This window comes from Ambystoma mexicanum, chromosome 6p (assembly GCF_040938575.1).
Source record: "Ambystoma mexicanum isolate Mex_15411 chromosome 6p, UKY_AmexF1_1, whole genome shotgun sequence".
In the NCBI taxonomy this organism is placed as follows: Eukaryota; Metazoa; Chordata; class Amphibia; order Caudata; family Ambystomatidae; genus Ambystoma; species Ambystoma mexicanum.
This window is the reverse complement of record NC_090935.1, coordinates 1,384,560,832-1,384,576,437: the sequence shown is the minus strand read 5'-3', so window position 1 is coordinate 1,384,576,437 and position 15,606 is coordinate 1,384,560,832.

Sequence of the window (15,606 nt, the reverse complement as noted above, 5' to 3'; positions counted from 1 at the left end):
TTGTTTTCCAAATGACCCAATGATTATTTAATGTCAAAATAACAGCAGTGTGTCATACACTAATGGTGTATCAAACATAGTACTTACAATGTACTGTTTATGAGGGTCTAAAAAAATGTATGTGTACAATTGTATTGTTTTTTCCACAGAAAATAAACCAGAGATTCCAGCTTCATAACGCTATAAAACTAAGTAACCACTGCAATTATGATCAAATACATATTCTATGAGCATTATCCTCAATTGTACTACAATAATCAGTACCATATACAGTTCAATTACATCATTCCTCCACATTAAGAACACTTTGTACTCCCACTAAATTACCTATAATTACTAAACCCATATTATTACTATGTTGATTCTGGGCATACTCCTACCACATTAACTATAATTACTATACACATATTAATACTGTGTTGGTTGTTCCCAGTGTACCTATTTCAGGATCTGGACTCTGGTCTCAACCACCACAAAATAATGAACTATAGAACAAGTATGTACCATACACCGTCAACTAATACAACTTCCAGAACCCTTTCTTCTCCCATAAAAAAGCTCCACATTACCTTCATTCCACTTCATTTCCATTTCAATGCCCTCTTTCAGACATCAAATAACCCCAAATGTTTTTTCCAAGCTGCCCATTCACGGCGCTGTCCACAAACTACTGCGGTGTCCGCGGGCCTCTACAATATTTTTCAACCTACAAAAATAGCAACATATCATTTTGTTCAACTCTTCCACCCTTCCCATCCCCTCCACATTTTTTTTCCATTGTGTCTATGGGAAAAACCAAAATTTGGGGACCCTGCTATAACTTTGACCAGTGCACAAGACCTTACTGACATTCGCCTTATCAATCTGACGGGCCATATACTGTTTTTACAAAGTTTTGTGAAGATTCATCCCGGTGGGGCTGAAGTTATAAAATGCCCAAAAAGTTCTCTTCCTCTGGGTTGAGCAACGTAAACATAACTATAGTGTCACTACGGCAGGTCCTGTAATATGTGTGTGTAATAGTTAGTCCTTTTTGGGTATATTAATTGTCGTTTTTTAACAGAGTTGGATGGTTGACCTGATGTTCTCCATGAAGAGAGCATTTCCATCATCAGTTAGATGTACTTCATCATATCTATAAAGATTAGACATGTAAAACTGGATGTTGTTATTGGATATCAATATTTGTTTGTGATCTCAGATGAAAGCAGAAATTACTTTTTTTCACATTTCTCTGTGATTTCTCAATTTTGGAATTAAATGTGGTGGCCCACTTCCTTTTTTGCTGCTTGGTTATGTTGGAAAAAAGGAAGGTAATGTAAAGGAAGAGTTCCATGAGTTTTTGCAAATCTTCTTTTACAATCAAAGACAGATGCATTGCTTGCATCTACTCCAAATCATTACCTCCACAATGAATCAGTATGACATCCGCTTTCTCTCTACTTCTCATACTAAACAGGAAAAATCTGACACCATTGCATTCCTCACAATCCAAACCATTTAATTCTAAAATCAGGTAAATTCAGGTCCTTGTCAATATGTAGGCTTCTACAATAGGTTATCAACCAAAATACCCAGCAGTACCCTAAAACCACACAGTTTTACCTCCAGAAGTCGTGTCTGCAAACTGTCGCTGTTTCCTTGAAAGTGTGTGCTCATTTGAAACTCAAGTTTGTTTTTCGGTGGGGCATGAATGATGTCAGTAATTCTCTGTTTGTAATTGGTAGGTTTGATTGTTTTCATTGTGTTCTTCTATGTGATAGTTTGAAGACAAATGGGTCAATCCATATAATCCAGCGCAGCCGTGGTGCAGCAAAAATCCAGTGGTGCCAGTAACGCCCCCAAGAACGCCCCTTGTGCCAGAAAAAGCCATAGAAATCCCCAATACGGCACAGAGGGCCACGTACCCTGCTCGTGCCAGCCAAAATCAGTGACAATCTACCTGTGCACCCCCTTGAATACATGTACCCTGCTTGCGCCAGCAAAATCATGTGAAAATGTACCCGCACACCCCCTTCTATATGCGTACCCCACTCGTGCCAGCCAAATCACATGGAAAGGGCTGCACATGTGGTGACGGGTGTTGGGGGGTCCCCCCTGTGGAGTGGGCTGCCTGCAGGCATGGTCACGGTTGATGGGGTGTCCCCTGTGGCGTGGGCTGCCTGGGGAGCATGGTCACTGGTGATGGGGGTCCCCTGTGGTACGGGCTGGCTGCGGGGCATGGTCACGGGTGATGGGGGGGTCCCCTGTGGTGAGGGCTGCCTGCGGGGCATGCTCACGGGTGATGGGGGGTACCCTGTCGTGTGGGCTGCCTGTGGGGCTTGGTCATGGGTGTTGGGGGGTGCCCTGTGGTGTTGGCTGCCTGTGGGGCATGGTCATGGGTGATTGGCTGCCTGTGGGGCATGGTCACGGATGTTGGGTGGTTCCCTGTGGCGTGGGCTGCCTGCAGGGCATGGTCATTGGTGATGGGCTGCCTACTGGGCATGGTCACGGGTGTTGGGGTCCCCTGTGTCATGGGCTGCCTGCGGGGGATGGTCATGGGTTATGGGCTGCCTGTGGGGCATGGTCACGGGTGATGGAGTGTCCCCTGTGGTGTGGGCTTCCTGCGGGGCATGGCCACCGGTGTTGGGTGGTCCCCTGTGGTGTGGGCTGCCTGCGGGGCATGGTCACTGGTGATGTGGGTCCACTGTGCATTGGGCTGCCAGCAGGGTGGTGCAAGCGGCTGATGGCAGCACGCGAGGGCCTCACCACGCTGGTGTGCAATTCCGGAAGTACGTAAATGCGCTTTTCATTTGATTTGGCTGGTGCGAGCGAGGTGCATGTATTCTTGGGTACGTGAGTGCACTTATCACGCGATTTGGCTGGCGTGAGCGGGGTACGTGTATTCAGGGGTACGCGAGTGTGCTTTTCACATGATTTGGCTGGTGCGAGCGTGGTACGTGTATTCAGGGGTACGCGAGTGCTCTTTTCACGTGATTTGGCTGGTGTGAGCGGGGTACGTGTATTTAGGGGTACTCAAGTGTGCTTTTCACATGATTTGGCTGGCGCGAGTGGGCTACGTGTATTCTGGGGTACGCAAGTGCACTTTTCACTTGATTTGGCTTGCGCGAGGGGGGAACATGTATTCAGGGGTACGCGAGTTTGCTTTTCACGCGATTTGGCGGGAGCGAGTGGGGTACGTGTGTTCAGGGGTATGCGATTGTGATTTTCACATGATTTGGCTGGCGTGAGCGGGCTACGTGTATTCTGGGGTATGCGAGTGTGCTTCTCACTCGATTTGGCTTGCGCAAGTGGGGAACGTGTATTCAGGGGTAGGGAAGTTTATTTTTCATGTGATTCGGCTGGTGCGAGCAGGGTACGTGTATTCAGGGGTACGCAAGTGCACTTTTCACGTGATTTGGCTGGCACGAGCGGGGTACGTTTAATTCAGGGGTACGCGAGTGCATTTTTCACGCGATTATGCTGACGCGAGCGGGGTACGTGTATTCAGGGGTACGCGAGTGTGCTTTCTATGCGATTTGCTTGTGTGGTGGCCCCACCTCCCCATGCCTTGCAGGCAGCCCACACCAGAGGGGACCCCCATCACCCGTGACCATGCCCCGCAGGCAGCCACATGGCACCATACAACGCATTGCAGGCCCTGATCTATGACCCCCACAAGTGACGACTCATGACCCCAACCAACACATTGGGGTCATTCCGACCCTGACGGTAAGGGGATAACAACGACGGTAATGGCTCAGGAGCTGTCAATCCATTACCGCCTCATTACGAGTTCTGCTCACGGGACCCGCTAAGGACGCCTAGTTTTACCAGGCGGCCTTTGTAGGTCCCGCGAGCAGCCCAGCATGCTAACAACAGGCCCGTTATTAACAGGCCTGTTGTTAGCATGCTAGGCATTCCCGTTGAGCCCTATCGGGGCTTGAATGGGAATGGGGATGTACCGGGTCCGGGTTCCTTGAATGATGAATTACAGGGCCCTCCAAGGTCGGAATGGCTCGGTAATTCCTCATTCAAGGAACCCAGGCCCGGTACCCGGTAAGGGGGTTACCTCCTACCTCATAAAGAATCCCATTGTCACAACATACACATGTCCACCCAAATGCCACCCCACGCTGCCCCCTCACAGTGCAACTCCGCACCCACCCATTATCCCCACTTCCCAGCAAAGGCCCCATGGCATGTCATCCACAGAAGCACACATGCATGCACCCAAAGACACTCACAACATGGCCACACAGCAGTGACACATGACTGAGGCAATGACGACGGACACATGCACCAAACAAATGAGAGAAGACAACAAAAATATATGACTGCATGGAAATGTATTAAAATAAGTGAAATTGTCCAAAAGAAAAGCAAACATGACAATGAAAAATAAATGAATGTCAATTGAAATGAAATGCAAAATCCAAAGGAACATGGAATCCCAAATAAATGCAAATCCTCAAACTGGTCCATGTCCAAAGTCAAATAATGCACATCCAAACGGTAAACCAAAAAAAAAAAACATTCCTCCATGGGTAAAAATAATAAACAACAAAATCCACAATACTCTGCTGCAACCTGTGCTGCCTCCTGCCCCCGCCACTGGACTGCACCACTTGCACCGGTGGCAACACCCCCTCCAGGCCCCATGTGCGGGTCTGATGCGGCCTCCTCCTCCTCTTCCTCATCCACCACCATCCTGAATACCTCTGCATCGTCTTCTACACTGGATTGCCCTTGTGGGGGCTCACCTGCCCCTTCTGCTGCCGAGGAGCCCACTTACAACCTCGGCCTCTTGGGCATCCCCTCGGCAGCTGGAGCCGCGGACGCGGCACCAGTCCCCTCGCTCCCGGAAGATGAAAAATGGTGGGAGGATGACTGGCACCTGCGTCTCAGCCTGGTGGATGCATCCCACCCCTTAGCTCCACAGCGCCGTCTCTGCTCTCTTCCTCAATCGCCGCTGTAGATAGGGAGAGATTGAACACAAGCATCAGGGAACTGAACAATAGTCTGTTGAACACAAAGCAATTGCACATGAGTGGCACTTTCAAGCTTCACTACCATCATCACCCTCCAAAACACACGGGTCAGTGCAAGCAACACACATCTACAAACAAGCATGGCACCCGCAACAGATATTTGCTTCCATGTCCAAGGCACTGTGTGAACATCAGAAGGGGGGCTGGACCTTACACGCATCATGGGACATGAACATCAGATGCACACACACCACCGGACAGTCATGCATCTGCCCATGCCTACATCCTGTCACAGAGCACACATTGGCAACTGTGCCGCATCAGTCATTCAGGCATCAAGATGGCCATGTGTCATGCATCCAGTGCGTTTCCCAGTCAAACACCAACCACTCACACACACGCACATGTACACTGTGCATGTCCAAGAAGGTGTAATAAGCATCCATGTCTCACACCCCAGACATGGCCCAGTACAGACACAGACATGCAAACATGTGTTCATTGTCACATGCTGGTGCACATCATGCATTGCAACACAGACACCATTGATGTGGATAACGCTTGACTGGACTGACATGCAGCACCATCATGTCCTTGCACACAGACATCCATACATGGGGCATGCCAGACATACGGCTGAGGTGCACACTCCTGCCAAAACTCGCCATGCACTACGCTGGACATGCACACATAGACATTTACCACTCGACTCCAGACGGGTCTGCAACTCAAGGACCTGGAGGTGAAGCGCTGGGCGTGTGCCCTCCAGGACCCGCATCTGTATGTTGGTCAACTGGTCCTGGCGCCCCACTTCTCCACCAGCCTCAACAAGGTGCCAGGCCTCGCTGTGGATCCTCGAGCTGAAGTCCTCCCAGCGCTTCCGGATGCGTTGGTAGTCGCGGGATGCCACCCCCTCTGCGTTGATTGCATCCACGATGTCTGACCAGATCCTCCTCCGTCCTTCCTTGTCAAGGCGCGATGTCAAGAAAAGGGCATCATAATGCCCCAGGACTTGATCCACCAGGATGCCAACTTCATTGGCAGTGAAGCTGACAGCCCTCTACCTCTCTGCCGGGGGGTTGCCACTAGCCCCAGATGGCGTTTGGTCCGACATGGCAATCCCAGAGGCAGGTGTGGGTGGGCAACTGGGTCCTGGGGCTGGGCTGTGGAGTGATGGAACATAAGTCGGGAGTCTTCTGTTTCAACAGAGGTGGTTGCAGCAACAGGTCCTCTGGCAATGTCTTCTGTACAGGCCCCAAATAGCAGGGCAGGTTGGCAGCAGGAAGACTGAGTTGGCTGGCAGCAGCAGATGGCTCGTAGGAAGCTGCTCGGGGCTTTGGGGGGCAGGTAAATGGCCTTCTGGGCAGGAGCGTCGTCTTGCGTGTGTAGTCGCGTGTCCAGCTTGATGCAGAGTGACTCCGCACATGAAAAACAGCATGTTAGTGTGAAATTCGATGAAAGGCCCTTAGCGCGTAAGCGCGTAAGTGATGTGACGCGCACGGGCGTTGCCTTCAGCATGGGTTAAAGGTGCCCGTGGAACAGCAGTTCACTGTACGTGCTTTTCGTGGAGACTGACGCATGTGTTTCTGCTACGTGTGGGTTCACACATGATTTCCTAACAGCGCTTAAAGTTTGTACTTCTTGTTTTGGCAGGCGAGTTGCCTACGCACACACACGTGTGTGTTTTTCTTTTCCATGCAAGGCAGACAGTGAATCGCACACGCTTATTTTTATGACTGTGGTTCCTCCTGTGTAGGCCTACCCCGTTTTCGAGGTCAGAGTAGCCTGCGTGTTCCACACGTATGCTTTTTTTGTGTCCCTGGGTGCCGCGCATACTGCAGGAGGTTTATTCTGAGCATTGAGTGACCTGTCTTTATTCACCAGGGGTCACATACAGCCTCAAAGGAGCACAGGGTGCATCAACATCACGCACCCTGCCCCCTTCACCCCAATTGTTCAGGGCAATTTTTGTGTGCCCCTCCCATTGGCAATAGTCCATCTGTGCCATGGTTGGGAGGCCACCAAAAGGGAAGGGTGGCAAATCTGGGTGACCTCCCAGGGCTGTGCGTGGTGGGGTATATGGCCGGGGTGACCAGGGAGTCCAGGGAGTCCAGGGAGGCCAAGGGGGATGCAGAGGGGGGCGTTGCTAGGCTGTTATGCAGGGGCAGGATGTCCATCCACATGCTGGGACAGCCATGCCACCCCCCACAGCAGTGCAGGGAGTTGCAGCTGCTGCGGTCATCCCAGGCGCATATCTGACCCCACAGCCAGTGTCATCTGCTGGCACGGGCCACCAGGTAGTGGAAGCTGCAGGTGCAGCTGCGGCAACCACCACCCATGCTTGTGGTCAGTCAGCGCAGGCTGCATTGGCACAGGAGGACTCCCAGGCAGATTTTCAGGTGAGGAAAGCCAAGCCACGTGTGCCTAAAGTAGCTGTGACCAAGGCACATGTATCTGGGGCAGTGGTAACATCTAATGCCCTGAGCAGCCAGGTGGTGGGAACTGCAGGGGCAGATGCAGCCAACACTACCCTGGCAGTGATTCTGCCATCCAGGACTGTGTTGGTCGCAGTCGTTGGCACTGAGGCAGTTGTGCCGCTGGGTCCTGGCAACAGCACCCAGCAGCCAATTACACAATCCAGGCCTTCCGTCCTCATGCCTATTACTGCTCCCATTGGCCAATCCACCATCGCCACAGCCCCTACTGACCAGAGCAGCATTAGCCACTAAGGGACTTCACAACTGGCCAAGAGGAGGAAGTGTGCTTCTGCACAAGAGGCTGGGACCCCAGCCATGGCTCCGGCCACCGGCACGGCAAGGAAGAAGCCTTTCAATAAACGGGAACTGAACTTCCTTGTGGACTACATGTCAGCACACGACCGCAATATGCTGGTGGGCTCAGGTTCCCATACTACGCCTGGCCAGCATCAGGTCCACTGGCAGTTCATTTCAGGTAGTGTCAGTGCCATTGGATATAAGAGGCACACAGCTCAGGATTGCCACAAGCATTGGACTGACCTCCAATGCTGTGCAAAACAAAAGTGGGCCTCTAATTATTCCCTGACTCTGGTGGCAGTGGGCCACCACCAGAGGAAGATGAGCTCACTCCGCACTTGGAAATTGATGCAGAGTTCATCGATCGGGGACTTATCCAGGGAGTGGGAGAGATGCCGCATTATGATAAAAAGTCTGGTGAATGTTGATGCTTGTGTGTCCAGCCCATGTGTTTGTTGCTTGTGTGATGTGTTTTGATTGACTGCCAGTTCAGGCTATGTATTCATGAGTACCATGTGTGACACATGCAATGCTTGACTGATGCATGCTTGTAATGATGCAGTCTGCATGCAGGCCATGTGCTGCACACGGGGGCAGTCCTCATCAGCACACATGCACCCTACTTACATGCAAGTCACTCGGCTGCCTCTCCTGTCCATGTTCAACCTCACTGATATGTTAGCATATAGCCTGTGGTGTAGTTCCACTCAACACTCAACACTCAGCCTATGTCATCACATGACTGACGGATATGTGCGGTCACCCTGCAAGCTACTCTTCATCACGGGCATGCTTCCTTGCCTCTCCACCACCCTGCAGCTCACTGTCTCCATTTTACTGGTGATTTCCGTGTAGGACTACTGTAATGGCCTGTTCCCCATTCCTGTGTACATGCACACTTCCCTCTTCTAACCTGCCAAACCTGTACTGTGGGGTACTTCCTTTGTCCTTGGTGCAGGGTGTCTCACTTGGACTGTGCAGATGGTGCAGACTCAGAGTGGACATGAGTATTCATTCATGGACCATGTGCATTCCTTGCATGCCCCTATGGGTCCATGGTAGGCTAATCATTGTACTACATTTCTGGTATTTTATCCATCTCATGGTTTTTGGTTATCCATATCATGCTCACTCAGGGTCACTTCCTCATCACGCACATGTTTAGGGTGTCCTTGTCTGTGTTGAGCACAGGCCTCCCTCTGTTACAGCCACCCTGCCTGTAGGCTACTGGTGTTTTGGCTTCTGCATGTATATATGTACTTGTGACGGTCAGCCATTAAGATCCATGCGCTGTCTTCCTGCCATTCCCCAGGAGGGTGGGGGGGGTCACTGCTTCCCTACAAACCAGTGCCAACACTTTGCACATGAGGACTGCACTTGCCCTTACAGTGCCGTCATGTCACGAGATTGACATCACTACATTTTTGGTTCTGTTGATAGTTAAATACGTACACATGTGCTGCACTGCACCTACACACTTCTGAGCCATGTTTCACCCTTCTACATGCCTATTCACTTGTGTGATGTCAAAGTGACCTTGCATGTATGTATCCCTGTGCCTCCCTTCACTGTATTTCAATGCACTTGCGTTGTTGCATCCTGTGACACATGTACTTTTTTGGATACTTATTTTCTTGCAGTGCATGTTGAAATGCATTTACATGTATCATGGACAGTTCTGTTTGACTTACTGCTGTGGTTATTTGATAATTGTGCCATGGCTATGCAACGTGCCATCTCTTTTTGACATCTGTCATTTTCGCCTCAGATCTATGCCTTCCAGAAGGTTGTGTGTGATGCAGGTGATATGCAACATGCAGTACATGTGTGTGTCTTTCGCATTTGACACGCATCCATGTCTGCTTTCAGGGTCCCCTTCCATTTCATTGCCACTGTATGCATGCCAGAGTTTATGTTGTGTGTGACATGGCTGCCTCATGTGTTGTCCCTCAATATTGTGTTGTGTATGTGTGTGGTATGTGCTACTGACATGTGTGCTAATATCTTTTTTTTATTTTGTTACAGGTGATGATGCACCGGAATCAGAGGAGGAGGAGATGGCTGACAGGGTGGTGTGTTCAGGTCAACAACCATGCACCAGTGGTGGTCGTGGGGTGATAGGCCATGAACATCAATTGGTGCTCCAGGTCATGCTGTCCAGGCCTGCCTCACGGTATGGCTCTGAGGATCTCTTTGACTCTGATGGTGAATCGGATGCTCATCAATCCATGCCGTCGATGGTGGGTGATTCTGCAGTGGACGCTTTTCTGTCAGCCACACCTGCAGTGGGGGTTGGGCCCTCAAGGGGCCAGTCATTGTTGGAATGTCCGCCTGTGGTGGTTACGGGTGCAGGGTCACCCTCCACACCAGTTGCTCCTGTTTCTGGGGCAGCAGATCAATGGAGAAATGCAGTCCTGCAGTCACAGGCAGTGTCACCACAGCAAGGACCACGTCTCCTTTGGCCCAACTCGTGTGGTGTCCGGCAACACAGTGGCCGTGCGCCTCCAGGGAACACTGGGTGGGAGCAAGCCATGTATGCCATAGCACAGCAACAGGGGGGAGCAGTTGAGATGTTGGCTCAAGGTATGGAACGTGTGGCCGATTCCATTCTCCTCCCTGATAGGCAGGTGGAGCTCTAGCATCAGGCAACGCAGTCCCTGTGCTGCTCACTCAGGCTGGGCACAGCAGCCTCCAACAGGACCTGCTGGGCCTGAACTGGTGGCTCTGCGCTCAGCTATTGCTGCTGAGGGACAGGCCCACAGGGAAGCCCTGAGGGAAGATAACTCCTCCCTCAGAAGTACTCTGGCTGCACTCATTATGAGCCAGGGGACACGGGCAGAACAGAGGATGGAGCAGCTAGAACACACCATCTTGGCTGAACTCCATGCAAGCCGGTTGGAGGTCCGTCTGTCAGGTGCACCCTCGCTGTCAGAGCTCCGTGTTACATGTGGGTCCTTGCAGGAAGAACTCTGTGTTACACTTGAGGTGCTGCATGGCGACCTCTGTGGCATATTCCTGCAGAACCAGGCTCACCAGGCCCACATGCTTGCTGCTGTTGAGGGGATTGCTGGGGATATGCGTGATCAGGCACCTGTGGCATGCGCCCCTCCTGATGTACAACCAGGGGATGACGCCGATGACGTATCTCTCACTCAGTTCGGGCCGTGAAGACCAAGAGCCCATGGAGGATTTTTTCTTTTTAGTCTCAACATCATCGCATGTGGGTGTTGAGGTCCACCTTGCACCACCCCCCCTCCTGGGTGCCCCCCCAGACCCCCCCAGGTCCACTTTGGCCTTTTTTATTTTTGTCTATTGTGCATTTATGTTGCAGTGTGGTGCTATTTGGCATCCGATGGCATCCAGTGTGTGTTCCGGCTGGGCCCATACAGGCTTTTCTTATGTTTGTGTTTGTGGCTTAGGGTCCGGACACATATGTCACTCATGCTTCCCCTTTCCATGGGCTCGGAAGGATGGCACTGTGTGAGAATAACTTACACAGAGACATTGGACTTCCGTCATATCTGTGGCCAGTCTGAAGTCAAACTTGTGTATACACCCCTGTTGGGGATTCATGATGGTTTCTCCAGTGCATGGCTGGACTGCATTTTGGTGAGTATATTGTTGACTGTGCATGATTTCTATTTGATTTTTTTTTGTATTGCCTTGACTGTATACATTGTTGATGCACTTAATGCTGTAAGCGGTCCCATGCCCCCTTTACCTGTCGAAGCCACTCTAATGATGGTAGGGGGACAGGTGGTGGCAATGTCACATTGAGGCACTTGTGCTATGGTGTTTCCTTACTGTGTGACATTGTCACTGTTGGGTCCTGTGTTCATGATATGTTATGCTGGTAAATTGGTAGTCCTGTGTTGGTTTTGCTTATGATGTGTCACAGGATCGGCAATATGTTTCTGTTGCAGATGTGTCCACAACGGAGTCGTTCACATGGGAAGTGTATGCAACACTGAAGGTTCATGCATTTCCCATGCTGATATGCATTCAATAGCCCTGAAAACATACCCCCACCCTCACCCCCATCACCACCCGAACATCCACCCACGCACACACTACTTGCCTTCTGAGACATGCTGTGTCCCTGCTGCACAAGTTCACATTGACTTTCGTGATAGTGAACTGATGCTGCAGGCACATTTATTTGCTTTGTTTATTCTGCAGCTGCAGGGGTTTCCAGGCCGCAAGCACATCTTACTGTACTGTGTTGTGTACTGAGCAGGGCATTGCGGGGGACAACCCCACAGCACCTGCATTTTCTTTACTTCTTTGGGATTCCCTGTAATGCATGCCACAGAAGGTTCAAGGTTTGGGTTTTGACACCTTTGTTGGCATGCATTTACATACGTTTAATATAGGGTGGATATTTTTGCTCAGTCTTTTCTTCAGAGTCTGTGTCTGAGGGGATTGTCTGTGGCCTGTTTCAATTCGTGACGGTGCACTTTGTGACAGTTGTGTCATGTGTGTTGATATTTTTATTGTACTTTTCACATTGAATGCCATGGCATGGTGTGTGGGGTGGGTGACATTGGCTTAAGGGAGGTTTACGTGACATACCTGCATTTGGATGTGATATTTTGCATGGGGGGTGGAATCTATTGCTTGCATGCAGGGGGGGGGCAGTTTAGGTGAAACATTTAGCCACAAGCTGGGTACGGGCTGCCTCGACACGTGCCCTTTCTCCTCCCATGTGCAGCGGCCGTGCATGTGGTTGGGGATTTTGGGGGCACCACGATGTCCACCGGTACGCCCCGCCGGGTTGCAATGTTGTGCAGGACACATGCTGCCACAATGATCCTGCAGACTGCTGGCGGCGCATGTCGTAGCTGCCCACCAGAACGGTCAAGGGAGCGGAAACTTGACTTGAACACTCCGAATGTGCGCTCCACTATGCCCCTGGTTGCGATATGGGCTGCGTTGTATCTTACGTAGGTGGTGTGGTGGGGTTCCATATTGGCATCATCATGTAGGTGCTCAGAGGGTAGGCACTGTCCCCTGGGTGGGTGATAACGGTTGTCATTAGTTTGGTTTATGTATTTGTCTGTGTGTTACATGCATGCATGTGCACAGGCATTTCTACTCACCAATGATCCATGTGTTGCCATGCCTCCCAGCTTTCAGGTCCCGGTGTAGGGCTGACATTCTGAATATGAAACTGTCATGGGTGGACCCGAGATAGTTTGCATAGACAGAGGTGATGATTCCTTTGGCATCACATACAACCTGCACGTTGATGCAATGCCAGTGCTTGCGGGTGCCATAGATGTGCTCAGTTGCCCTAGGTGGACGTAGGGCCACATGGGTGCAATCAATGGCACCAAGCACTTTGGGGAAGTGTTCCACCCCGTAAAAGTCCTTGACCACGGCCTGCCTTTCTACAGGTGTTCCTGGCATGTATATGTGCCTGAGGACTGAGGGGTGTGCAGTCATGATTGCTAACACCTGGTGTAGGCAGCTTGACAGCGTGGCCTTTGAGACGCCCCCAACTATGGCAGTTGTCGGCGGAAACGACACACTGGCCAAAAAATGCAGGACATTGAGCCCCTTTTCCAAGGGGCTCAGTGCTTGGGAGCACATTGTGGGAGATGTGAGGTCATCCTCCCACTTAGTGACCAGGTCTAGGATGATTATCCCAAAAAGGCTGGTCCTGCATAAGAAAATGTGCTGCCTGGCTTTCCTCCTCCTCCTGAGGTGTCCCACGATCACTGCTGCGGGAAAACGGGACGTTAATTGTAGCTGTATATGCTTGTTTGTTGTTTGCGTGCACATTTAGATGCACGGGGGCGCTTCCGCCTGCTTTTGCGTGGTGGACATGTTTCCGGCTTTGCGCATGTTTTCCCTGTTCAATTCCATGAATATGTGTTGTTAGCGCGCAGGTCGGCGTTGTGGGGATTTTGCTGCTGAACCTCCCCCGCTACACTCACATTTTTTGCATGTTGTTTCCCATTCCGCGTTTTCCGCCCCCTTTTTAGGTGTGTGCGCTGGACGTTGTGCGCCTTTACTGTTCGGCACAGGTCCCAGGTAAGCCAGGTGCAGGGCCTTCCATGAATCGGCTAACCGGCGCACGCGTGCATTTCGCACACGTGCACTGCATTTTTCATGCTTGCGCCACACATTTCGGCGAGCAATCATTCCATGAATCACCCCGAAAATGTGTGAGCCGTTTTGTTAAGTTGTTATGTTTTGTCCTCTTTCATTGTCATTATTCTTTAAGCATTTCATGGGCACCATTCTGATATGGACTGTCATTCTGCTTGCAGAAACCCTGCTGTGCTGATGATCTATGCCTGACTCATTTGAAAATCGGTGGATCTTTTCGAAAAGTTGACAGTGAGCGTTACAGGTTTTGTTATTTTAATATTAACAGATTCCAGGGACTGCCTTCATTGAGTTGGGTCTAAGGAACATACATTAGCTTTCACATTTTGGGTATTGAAGGTTAGAAATATGGTTTCTGAGAATGTTTATACTGCTCAGTATGTGTACGGCTACAAAGAGTGTTTCTGTATCAATGTGCATGGTCAGTAATCATATGAAATTAGATTGAGAAATGTATTTGCCTTGGGTATTGAACATTTTAAACCAGTGGAATTTATAATACTTCATTACTGTTGGTGCTAGGTTGCTATCATTACCACACTTTAGGTTATGAAAAGAGTAAGTGGTATTAGTAGGTCCCAAGGTTTAGATAAAATAAGACGCAGGTCAATCCTAAGCGTATATAACAGGAATGCATTCCAGCAATATACTGAAGGAGTTTATGGTTCTGCAAGTTTTTGGCAGATGTTTTGGTGTACACTTTCTAACAGCTTCAGTGGTATGAGAATGTTGAGGGATTATGGCTGGTGTAGTTCAGAACATATGAAGTTGCAGGTTGCAGTATCTTTAAGTTGTGGGAAACTAGTACTAATACATTTCAGCGCACATGCTGGATCATTTGTGTGGCACAGAAGAAGGGAACAGTGTAAATGGAAGCATTGTTTTATTTCTCCTCTTTTTTTGTTTTTGTTTTTGTTTATTTATTTCACGCCGGAGGTCTCAGACACCACGGCGCAGAGAAAAAGACTAACACTACATCATACCGGAGAGCTGATCAACCAGTTTTCAGTTAAACAGTATGGTCTACAAACTCTTCCTTTAAATTCAAAATCCTTTTCCTTCCTCAAGTCCACCAGCTGATTATTCCAGGCTAAAACTGCCTGGACCAGAAAGAAGCAGATGTTTACCTCTCACACTATTAGCTCTTGGGTATCATAGATGCATGGTGTTACTAGACAGAGTAGCTTGTGATGGTTGGTATTGCACAAGGCTTTCATGCATATATGATGGAGCCAACCATTAAAGACATTTATGGATTAGTGCAGTTATCTTGAAACAGATCCTAACTGCAACTGGCAACCAATGAAGGTTCCTCCTATGTGTAGAGATATGTTCTCTTCAAGGTACATTTTTGATGATATGGACCACATCATTTTGCAGAGTGTTATGTTTTGGGATACAGCTTTTACTTGCACCACATTGAAAAAGTGCTACAGTAATCAATCATATGCATAATTATTAGGGCTCTTACCATAGTCTCCCAATTTTTTGTCGAGACCTATGGCTTAACCAACCGTAACAACCTTAGGTGATATTGAGATTTTTTTATCAGGTTGCTTACCTGAGCATCAACCCCAAGTGAAAGGTAAAAAAAAACCTGAAGGATTTTTACATTGTTTGGCACGTTAATATGATTGTTTTCGTTGATAAGCCCAGAGTGCTGAGTATCCAGCTCTACTCTTGCCTGAGATGATCCAAATCTAAGGAACTCTGTCTATGCGCCATTGAGGCATCGCCAAATTGTCAAA